The sequence below is a fragment of the Callithrix jacchus genome, chromosome 19, assembly GCF_049354715.1.
Source record: "Callithrix jacchus isolate 240 chromosome 19, calJac240_pri, whole genome shotgun sequence".
Taxonomy (NCBI): Eukaryota; Metazoa; Chordata; class Mammalia; order Primates; family Cebidae; genus Callithrix; species Callithrix jacchus.
In genome coordinates, this window is record NC_133520.1 from 23,128,820 (window position 1) to 23,137,265 (window position 8,446).

General features: G+C 49.7%; 1 long non-coding RNA gene across 1 annotated transcript; it reads right to left on the minus strand.

The window, feature by feature from the left end:
- Nucleotides 1-1,283: 1,283 nt before the first annotated feature.
- Nucleotides 1,284-2,995, minus strand: LOC144580375 (uncharacterized). Its single transcript, XR_013529797.1, has 2 exons — nt 2,776-2,995; nt 1,284-1,468 (listed from the first exon to the last, which is right to left on the minus strand). It is a non-coding gene; the product is annotated as an uncharacterized LOC144580375 (long non-coding RNA).
- Between the last annotated feature and the right edge of the window lie 5,451 nt (nt 2,996-8,446).

An 8,446-nucleotide genomic window follows, 5' to 3' on the forward strand; every position in this document is an offset into this window, starting at 1 on the left:
TGCCCAGACTAATTTTTCTATTTTTGGTAGAGATGGGGTTTCACCATGCTGGTCAGGCTGGTCTTAAACTCCTGACCTTGTGATCCACCACCTCGGCCTCCTAGAATGCTGGGATTATAGGCGTGAGCCACTGCACCAGCCTTTATTTATTTATTTATTTTGAGATGGAGTCTCACTCTGTTGCCCAGGCTGGAGTGCAATGGTACCATCTCAGCTCACTGCAACCTCCACCTCCTGGGTTCAAGCAATTCTCTGGCCTCAGCCTCCTGAGTAGTGGGGGTTGATGCCTGTATTTTTGTAGAGATGGGGTTTTCCCATGTTGGCCAGACTGGTCCTGAACTCCTGACCTCAGGTGATCTGCCCGCCTCAGCCTCCCAAAGTGCTGGGATTACAGGCATGAGCCACTGTGCCCGGCTTTATTTTATTTATTATTTATTGAGACAGGGTCTTGCTCTGTCACCCAGACTGGAGTACAGAGGCACAATCTCCGTTTATTGCAACCTCTCGGCCTCTGAGTAGCTGGGACTACAGGCGTACCAGCTAGCTGATTTATATATTTTTGTAGAGACAGGGTCTCACTATGTTGCCCCCTGCTGGTCTCAAACTCCAGGCCTGAAGAGATCCTCCCACCTCCACCTTCAAAAGTGCTGAAATTACGGGTGTGAGCCACCACGTTTGGCCATAATATATTATCTAAAATGTCAATTTTCAACAAAAAATTACAAGACATGCAAAGAAAAAGGAAAGTGTGACCCACACTCTGGAAAAAAAGAAAAAGGAGTCAACAGAAACTCACTGAGGGGCCCAGATGTTGGACTCTCTCTCCTTCCCTCTTTCTCCCTGTTCCAATTTCCAGGGAAGAGGCTCTGACTGGCCAGGTTCCACCCCTGATTCTACCATCTGTGGAGGAGGTGGGGTGGGCAGAGAAAAATTATAATAACATAGTAGGTGGAAGCTACCTCTTTGAACCCACATGGATGAAGAGCATTTCCTAGAGAAAAGAGGGGTCACTGGTTCCAGTTTAAGTAGACATCCCCAGAGGTGTCTGTTGCTCTTGCTTCTATTCTGAAAGGTAAGTGGTGATGCCTCCAGGAGCCGAGTGGCATTTGGATTTATCTCCCATTGGGAGGACAAATTCTTCATTTGCTGGCTATTTCTTACGTTGGTGATTTGCAAACATCCCTGCTCCCCATGGAGGGACTGTGTAGAGAGTTGGAAGAGGGAAGGGATGGGAAGACCGGTCACTAACCCTAGGCTCCTTTTCAGTAACCAAGTCTCAGAAGTGGTGCCATCATTCACTTCTGATTTAATGTAAATTGCATTAAAAAAAAAAAACAACAACAGTTATTGAATCTCTTCCCTCTGACTCCATTTCTGCCAATGATCAAGATTGGGCTGTGTGTCCAGGACATGGGTGGGAGCCCTGACGACACTCCGACACTCCGGGTGGGCCCTATGTGAACCGCAGCTTTCAAGTAGCGAAAAGACAAAAGAACCAGGAATGAGAAAAATAAAAGGTATTAAAATAGGCTTAGCTACTTTGGGGCTTTCCTTTGTATTTATTTTTAGCAAGGATTGTGTGCCTAACTCTGCATTAAAATAGCTGATGCTCCCAGTCATTGTTCCAGGCCCTTGCACACTGCAGCCTGGCAGGCTTTCTGCAGCCAAAAGTGAAGGCAGCTGGCAGGGCCTGGCCCACCCAAGCGGAGGACAGGGCATTTATTTCATGGACCCCCCTCACTGAACCCTCGTGGGCGTGAATGCAAACAGAAGCAGACCGCTTTGGGTATGGCTCAGAGCTGGGAAGTCTCATAGGAGCCAACCATGCTTGAGGACTTAAGCCTCCAAAATTCGTCTCCTGCTGCCTGCAGCCGTGGGAGCTGAGATTCCTCCACTGCATCACCAAGCCTGGCATCTCAGGGAGGCAGATGCCACAGCCAGCTCTGCTCACACTCCGTTAGGGACTTTGAGCATTTTTCCTAGGAGAAGAGTTCATGAAGACCTTCTAGTCAGCCACCTTAAAATGCCCGAATCCGTCATATCCTTCCTACTGAGCCACCTGGGAGGACCAGGTGCTTCGGTTGAACGGATTAGAGGGTAGACTGGGGGAGTTATGAAGAGGAAGGGGACCCTGGAGTGAGAAAGTTTACGCGAGAAACCCTCCCTTTGCCCAGAGGTTTCCAAGTCTTGGCCCTGGTGCCAGAGGTGGCACCAACGCGCGAGGCCAGCCGAGGCCAGTGGACCAAGGCGGCAGCTGCAGGCGCCTCCCTTCCCCGCAGCACTGAACTCCCCAGCCCCGCACTGGAGGCGGCTGCCAGAAACTGAAATATTAATAGGCACAAACTTCCTGGAAAGATTTGCGTCCTCAACACAGATGACCCCACCTTGCCCACTGAAATAAATAATGGGCAGCTCCGGGGCCAGGCGGCGGGGAATCCGGGGGCATTGCCGCAAACCCACCCCCCACCGGGCCTGCACCGCGGCCCAAGCGCGCTCGGCGCGGACTCTCTTAACGTCCCGCGGGACGCACCGGGCAGGAAGTGCGAGCTCGGGAGTCCGTTTTGTAAACAGGGCCTGGGCGCGCGCCCGCAGCCTGGACGTCCCAGGTGGGCGCGCGCACGCCGGGCCACGCGCACGCCTCCGACCCCTGCCCGGCCGTGCGCCCCGCCCGCCAGCCCCAGCCCGCGGTTTCTCCTACAGCTACGCACCCCGCCCGCCCTCTCCGCCCCTCAGCCAGGACATCTGTCACTTAGGAGCCTCAAAACAAATCCCCACCTGGCGTTTAGAAATGCGATTTGGTTTTCAGAGTTCTTCGATATTCTCATCTCCCGGGATTCCCTGGGCAAGGAGACAGCTGTGGCTCTGGAGGCCAACGCGCCTCTCCTCCTAGCGGCTTAGGAGGCGTTGACAGGCCAGGAAACCCCACTCCATCCGCCGCTTTCCCCTTGCGCCGCGGATCCAGCGCCTGCTCCCATCTTGACCGTAGCAATGTTCCAGGGTGGGGAAGTGTCAGTGCTCAGCTCGACTGCACACCCCAAGGAGCGGCCCGGATGCCCCAGCTCAGGCTTCAGGCCTGAAGGGAGCAGCTGCATTTGCGCCAACTGTTCTCCTCACCTTCAAACCATCCATTCATTCATTTAAAATAGTTAGTGAGCGCCTAATAGGCACTATTCCTAGGAACTGGGGATACAGGAGCAAAAACAAACACAAAAATCCCTGCCCTCCTGGAGCTTATATTGTAATGGGAGAGACAGAACGACCAAAGTAAAATGTGAAATATGTTAAAATAGTGATCAAGCCAAGGCAAAAAATAACCACAGGGAAGAAGGATATGAAATGTGTGTTAGGAGAAGTTTTGGGTAGGGTGCCTGGAAGTGCTTCACTGAGAAGGCGACAGTGATTTTTGAGTAAAGACCAGAGAGAACCCAGCAAGCTACCCACACAGATATCCGGTGGCCTCCTGTGTTCCCAGAACAACAGGGAGGCCAGAGTGGCTGGAGCAGAGTGAAGAGGAGGTGCCTAGTGAAAGCCAGGGACCTGGCTCTGGCTGACGCCTGTAATCCCAGCACTTTGGGAGGCCGAGGCAGGCAGATCACGAGGTCAGGAGTTCAAGACCAGCCTGACCAACATAGTGAAACCCTGTCTCTACTAAAAATAGAAAAATTAGCCAGGCGAGGTAGCATGTGCCTGTAATCCAGCTACTCAGGAGGCTGAGGCAGGAGAATTGCTTGAACCCAGGAGACAGAGGTTGCAGTGAGCCGAGATCGTGCCATTGCACTCCAGCCAGGGCAACAAGAGCAAAATTCCATCTCATTCATTAAAAAAAAAATTATCTGGGCATGGTGGCACTTGCCTGTAATCCCAGCTATGTGAGAGACTGAGGCACAATAATTACTTGAACCTGGGAAGTGGAGGTTGCAGTGAGTCGAGATTACACCACTGCACTCCAGCCTGGGCAACACAGTGATACTGTGTCTCAAAAAAAGAAAAGAAAGTTATTCAGGCATGATGGTGGTGCCTATAGTCCCAGCTACTTCAGAGGCTGAGGTGGGAGAATCACTTGAACCCAGGAATTTCAGGCTTTAGTGAGCTATGATCATGCCACTGCACTCTGCCTGGGAAGCAGAGTTAGGCTCTGTCTTTGAAAATGAAAAAAAGAACCTAGGGCTGGAGAGGTAAGAGAGAGGGTCAGATCTTGGAGAGAGACAGTGGGCCATTGTAAGGACTTGGGCTTATAGATGAGAGCCACTGCAGGGTTCTTCTTTCTGGGCAAGGGAGGGACACCTGTGACTTTTTGAAAGCAACACCCTGGAGGGCGGGGAGATGACAGAAGCAAGGGCAGAAACAGGAGACCAGTCAGCAGGCTCTTGGGGTAATCCCAGGAGAGATGATTACCCTAGGGGCCAGCCTAGGGTGTGGCTGAGGAGGTAGTGAGAAATGGTGGCCTCTGGAAATACTTTAAAGGCTGACAGGATTTATCGCCAGGCCAAATATGAAGTGGGAGAGAGAAAGGAGAGAGAGGAATCAAGGGGAGTCTCAAGGTTTCTGCCTGAGCAACAGGAAGAAAGGGTTGTCATTAACCAAGATGGAGAAGACTGGCCTTGCTAGTTTGGTGGGTGGGATGGGGCTCGTAGAAGCCTAGTTTTGAATGGGTTAGGTTTCAGACACCCATTAGATACATCCAAGTGGAGGGTTAAGTAGACACTGGTGAGGGAGGGCCAGTGCAGAGGAAATGTGCAGGCCGGGGATAAATCCTGGGGAGCTGCCACCACAGACCTGCTGGTATTTAAAGCCACAGTTTTCTTTCTTTCTTTTTTTTTTTTTAAAGACAGAGTTTCACCATGTTGGTCAGGCTGGTCTTGAACTCCCGCCCTCAGGTGATCCGCCCGCCTTGGCCTCCAAAGTGCTTGCATTACAGGTGTGAGCCACCACACCCAGGCCAAAGCCACTGTTTTCTAAGACTATCTAGCTCTGTACTGTCCAATATGGTAGCCACCAGCCACATATGGCTCTCCAACACTTGAAATTAGTGCAAATTGTGTGACTGAAGAACTAACTTTTTTTAAAGAGATAGGATCTTGCTCTTTTGCCCAGGCTGAAGTGCAGGGGCACAATCACTGTAGCCTGAAATTCCTGGGCTCAAGCGATCTACCCACCTCAGCCTCCTGACAGCTGGGACTATAAGCGCACACTACTGTGACCAACTAATTATTTTATTTTATTATTATTTTTTTTTTAGTGGAGATGAGAGCTCCCTATGTTGCCCAGGCTGGTCTTGAACTCCTGGCTTCAAGCAATCTTCCCACCTTGACCTCCCAAAACACTGAGATTACAGGTGTAAGCCACCATGCCCAGCCTAGAACTAATAATTAACATAAATTTTGAAAACTGATATCTGATTCAGTTATTGGAAATGTTTTAAGTATGTTTGGAAAAACTCAAGTATATAAATCGACTTTTTCAGCAGCAGAGTTTATGAAATCTAAATACAGATAAAGATTTTCTGATGAAAATTTAGCATCCAAATTGAGATAAGCTGTAAGTGAAAAATATACAATGAATTTCAAACATTTAGTACAAAAACTAAAATATTTCATTAATAGTTTTTATGTTGATAACATGTTTAAGTGATACTAATTGGCTACATTGGGATAAATAAAATGTTATTAAAATTAATTTCACTGGTCAGGTGCAGTGGCTGAAGCCTATAATCCCAGCGCTTTGGGAGGCTGAGGTGGGGGGATCACCTGAGGTCAGGAGTTTGAGACCAGCCTGGCCAAAATGCTGAAACCCCACCTCTGCTAAAAGTACAAAAATTAGGTGGCCATGGTGATGCATGCCTGTAGTACCAGCCATCTGGGAGGCCCAGGCAGGAGAATCACTTGAACCCGTGAGACAGAGGTTGTAGTGAGCCAAGATCCCGCCACTGCACTCCAGCCTAGGCAACAGAGGGAGAATTCATCTCAATAATAATAATAATAATAATTTTACCTGTTTCTTATTACTTTTTTTTTTCCGAGATGGAGTCTCACTCTGTCACCCAGGCCGGAGTGCAGTGGTACAATCTCAGCCCACTGCAATGTCTGCCTCTCAGGTTCAAGTGATTCTCATGCCTCAGCCTCTGAGTAGCTAGGACTACAGATGCTCACCACCATGCCCAGCTAATATTTTGCATTTTTTGTAGAGACAGGGTTTCACCATGTTGGCCAGGCTGATCTCAAACTCCTTACCTCAGGTAATCAGCCCGCCTCAATCTCCCAAAGTGCTGGGATTATAGGTGTGAGCCACTGTGCCCGGCCTTCTTATTACTTTTTTAAAAATGTGCTAGGTACGGTGGCTCACGCCTGTAATCCTAGCACTTTGGGAGGCCAAAGTAGGTGGATGGCTTGAGTCCAGAAGTTTGAGACCAGCCTGGCCAACATGGGGAAACCCTGTCTCTATCAAAATATAAAAATTAGCTGGGCATGGTGGCACATGCTTGTAGTCCCAGCTACTCATGAGGCTGAAGTGGGAAGATTGCTTGAACCTGGGAGGCAAGAATTGCAAGGAGCCAAGATGGGGCCACTGTACTCCAGCTTGGGTGACAGAGGGGGACCCATCTCAAAAAAAAAATAGAATGTTGCTACTAGATGATTTTACATTATATATGTGGTTCACATTAAATTTCTGTTAGTGTCAATCTTGGGAGAGAGTATGGACAGAGAAGAGAAGGGGTCTGTGGATCACACTCTGGGGCGCTGCTTTACACAAGCCAGTGATCTGGGGCAGAACCAGCAGAAAAGCCTGGGATAGAACAGTCTGAGAGGTAGGAGGAAAACCAGGTAGATGTGTTGTCCTGGAAGCTCCTAGAAAAGGGCATTACCAGGAGGAGGGAGCTATCTAGTCAGATGGATGTTGCTGCAAGATCAAGTAATGGGGACAAGGGAGGAACCTCGAGTTCAGCAATGGTGATGTTGGCAAGAGCAGTTTTGGAGGAACAGCAAGGGCCAAGCCTGACGGGAGTAGATCCAGGAGAGGACAGGAATGGACTGACAGCTCATCAGCAGAGTTTTGCTGTAAAGGGAGAAGGGAGGGGTGGCTGGAGTGGGAGGTGAGACAGAAAGGGCTCTTGCACAGCTGGGAGGAATGGCAGCATGTGTCCTGCTGATGGGGAGGAGTGGGAGAGGTGAGAGTGGCTGGAGCGAAGTCCTGAGCGGGAGAGAGCTGGATGGCGTGCATGGGGACAGCTGGAGTCTTTGCGGAGAGGGTGGTTGAGGGTTTGCTCATAGGTACAACAGGGAAAGCAGAATTCTTGGGTCCAGATGCAGGGAGGTGCGTAAGCCGGTGGTGAGAACTTGTGGAAGTTCTCTTCTGACTGCTGCAGTTTGGTCCTTTGGATTTGCCTCTTAATCGGTGTGCCCCATTTGCAGTTATCCCCTTGTCCATCTCTCCATCAGAACTCTTTTTATTATAAGATTGAAGGAAAACAGCACCCAGTGAAGGCATATGCCATCTTCTTTGCTTCTTGTATGCTCCAAGGACTGGGCAGCACTGGCTCCCTCTCCTTCCCGCATCCAGGACCAGTTCCTCTTCTTGCCAAGCCCCACAGAGCCTGTCTCTCCTTGGGACACAGGTGAACTTGGGCCCTAGCCTCCCTCTTACCCATGGGTTGTGGGGGTGTGCAGGTTACTGAGTTTTTCTCTCAGTTAAGACAGCTGCATTCTGATGAGCCCCGCTCTGGACTCACCTTTCTAGGGGTGTTGAGTACAGTCACGCATCACTTGATGACAGGGATATATTCTGAGAGATGCGTCGTTAGGTGATTTAAACGCTCTGTGAACCTCCGGGAGTGTACTTAACACAATCCTAGATGGTAGAGCCTGCTACACACCGAGGCTACATGGTGCAGCCTATTGCTCCTGGGCTGCAAACCTGTACAGCATGTTACTGTACTGAGTACTGTACGTAATGGTAACACAATGGTATTTGTGCATCTGAACAGATAAAAAGTATGGTCAAAATATGTCATAAAAAAGAAAAGACATGGGCCGGGCTCGGTGGCTCACGCCTGTAAACCTAGCACTTTGGGAGGCTAAGGCTGGCAAAAAAACTTGAGGTCAGCCATTTGAGACCAGCCTGGCCAACATGGTGAAACTTCATCTCTATTAAAAATACAAAAAATTAGCTGGGTGTGGCGGCACGCACCTATAGTCCCAGCTACTCGGGAGGCTGAGGTGGGAGAATCGCTTGAACCCAGGAAACAGAGGCTGCAGTGAGCTGAGATTGTACCACTGCACTCCAGCCTGGTTGGCAGAGAGAGACTCCCTCTCAAAAAAATAAAATGAAGTAAAAAATTTTTTTAAATTAAAAATTAAAAAAGAGGGAAAAATGGCATATCCAGCCAAGTGCAGTGGCCTACCCCTGTAGTCCCAGCTACTAGGGAGACAGGTGGGAGGAGTGATTGAGT